This window comes from Octopus bimaculoides, chromosome 2 (assembly GCF_001194135.2).
Source record: "Octopus bimaculoides isolate UCB-OBI-ISO-001 chromosome 2, ASM119413v2, whole genome shotgun sequence".
Classification (NCBI taxonomy): Eukaryota; Metazoa; Mollusca; class Cephalopoda; order Octopoda; family Octopodidae; genus Octopus; species Octopus bimaculoides.
This window is the reverse complement of record NC_068982.1, coordinates 99,560,554-99,563,412: the sequence shown is the minus strand read 5'-3', so window position 1 is coordinate 99,563,412 and position 2,859 is coordinate 99,560,554. Positions and strand designations below refer to the sequence as shown.

Sequence of the window (2,859 nt, the reverse complement as noted above, 5' to 3'; positions counted from 1 at the left end):
AGAAGAAGAAGAAAATCGGGGATGTTTAACATGTGCGAGCGATAAAACGCTTCTCCAAAATCTACCCAAAAACATCGGGAATAAAGACAACAAATGGAGCCTAAAATAACTGGCAAAGTGTTGGACTATATCCGAGTAAGTAATGCTAACTAAAATGTATTTTTATATTCCGAATGAAATAATGTATTTTAACTGAATATCTTCTCCTTCACTCGCACAACACGTGTAAACACGCTCGCCACACTGACCAAGTGTTGAACAATACCCGAGTAAGTAATACTCATTAAAAGTGTTGGACTATATCCGAGTAAGTAATACTCATTAAAATTTATTTCTATTTTCCAAATGAAATGATGTATTTTAACTGTGTATCATCTCCAAGACTCGCACAACACGTATAAACACGCTCACCACATTACGATCCAATCAACATCAGACCATTTCCGTCTCCAACCACCATGCACAAAAAAAATGAAAAATAAATTAAGCAATACCCGTTTTATTCAGCCCAAGGAAAACAAACAGGAAGTACGTATTTTAAACTTGTTATTACAACAACAACAACAACAACAATGATCTATCATCACTTGTATGTGGATGATCTCAATTTCTATGCTGCAAATGATAAACAACTAGAAACATTACTAATGAAAGTGTATAGATTTACCAAAGAAATACGAAATTAGGCTAAGAAAAATGTGCCAAAGCAATCTTGAAAAGAAGAAAATTAGTTAAGAAAAGCAATATCGCACGAGATACAGAAAATGAAATAAGAGAACTAGACCAAAATCTAGATATGCATATACTTAGAAATCAATGAACTAGATACGTTACAATACCCACAAATGGAAGAGAATATAAGGAACGGATATTATAGCCGAGTTAGATTAGTACTTAAAATTGAGCTTAACGCGAAAAATAAGATAATAGGCATCAATACTTTAGCTGTCCCAGTTATAAGTTATAGTTCCAATATTTTTAATTGGAAACAAGAAAAATAACAACGGAATTTTGTATACACAACGGAAAATCTGACGTACCACTTACCCGAGGTGCCACTAATTCCGGAACAATGTGGTTGGGAAGCAAGCTTCTAACCGCACAGCCACGCCTAAAATAAAATGTAAGTAACTGTAGAATATGTGGTAATGGGGGAATTTGAACTCAGAACATAAACACTAACGAAATGCAGTTAAGTATTTTGTACACCGTTCTAAAGATTCTGCCAGCTACTATCTTACTACTACTACTACTACTACTACTACTACTACTACTACTACTACTACTACTACAAATGATAATAATGATAGAAATGATTTCAAATTTTGGCACAATTCCAGCAATTTCAAGTAAAGGGCGCAAGTCATTACATTGACCCCAGTGCTCAACTGGCACTTATTTTATAAATCTTGGAAAGATGAAAGGTGAAGCCGACCCCAGCAGAATTTGAATTCAGATCGTAAAGACGGACGAAATACTGTTAAGCATTTTTCCCGGATTGCTAACAATTCTGCTAGCTCACCGCCTTAATAATAATAAGGATGATGACAATAATAATAACAATAATAATAATAATAATAATAATAATAATAATAATAATAATAATAATAATAATTATAAAAGCATCACAACAAACCACAGCACATACCCAAGGCACAGAGAGCTGCGTTCGGTAGTGCAGTGAAATCATGGGATAAAAATAAGATGGCTGAATAATAATAATAATAATAATAATAATAATAATAATAATAATAATAATAATAATAATACCTAAGACACCCTATGAAAATGGCAGACAGTGCTACAGCTCCAAACAAAAGAGGGACTCATAAAAACCAAAGCTATCTCCATTAGAAGGGGTATATTCCAGGGAGACACGCTCTCTCCACTCCTTTTCTGCTTGGCACTGACATCTTTATCTGACATGCGAAACAGAACTAGATCCGGATACAACTGTTACGGCAAAACAATCAGCCACCTAAAACTCTACAAATGATAAACAGCTGCTACGGACAGTACATGGATTTACCAAAGAAATAAATATGAAATTTGACTTAGAAAAATGTGCCAAAGGAACCTTGAAAAGAGGAAAACTAGTTAAGAGTAGCAACATCACACTAGATAAAGCAAATGAAATAAGAGAATTAGACCAAAGCCAGACATACAAATATTTAGGAATCAATGAACTAGATAGGATACAACACACACAAGTGAAAGGGAAAAAAAAAGAATACTATATACTGAAAACAAAGCTCAATGCGAAAAGCAAGTTAATAGGCATCAGTACTCTAGCCTACAATATCCTCAACTGGACATCAAATGAGCTAACCAAAATAGACAGGAAAACAAGGAAAATAATCACAGGATTTAAGATGCACTACCCAAATTTGACATAGAAAGTTTATATATACAACGTATAGAAGGTGGTAGAGGACTTATACAGCTAGAAAACTATTACAAAATAACCACCATAGGACTACAAAAATACCTACTTCAGAAGCAAGGAAAACTAATACAAATTGTTACAAAACACGAACAAAACCAAAAGTTGTTTTCAGTCTTTAAGGAAGCTGACAAATACAAACAAGAAGACATACTACCTAACAACTATGAAGGAGAAGAAACAACAAAAGCTGTAAAACAAATTAAATCCAAGCTAAAAGTAGAACAGCAACGAACCACGATAAAACGATGGCAAGAAAAGCCCCTTCATGGCAAATACTGGGCTAAACTAAATCCCAGCAATGGCTGAGAAGCTCAGGACTCAAAGCAGAGACTGAAGGGTTTTTAATTCCAGCAGAAGACCAAAGCCTCCCCACCAGAAATTACCAAAAACATATAATGAAAAGAAACATAACA

The 2,859-nt window shown here is 34.2% G+C and overlaps 1 protein-coding gene across 3 annotated transcripts in view; it reads right to left on the bottom strand.

Moving 5' to 3' along the window:
• The window catches only part of LOC106868179 (cardioacceleratory peptide receptor), a 68,301-nt gene that overhangs the window by 10,330 nt on the left and 55,112 nt on the right, over positions 1-2,859 (bottom strand). Inside the window, exon 12 of one of the 3 annotated variants that reach the window (XR_008267190.1) lies at positions 1,041-1,111. The exons of 1 other annotated variant lie outside the window; for it this stretch is intronic. The gene's annotated coding sequence lies outside the window, so the exon portion shown is untranslated. The remainder of the gene's footprint in view (positions 1-1,040; positions 1,112-2,859) is intronic. One more of the 3 variants, XR_008267189.1, reaches the window with a different exon arrangement.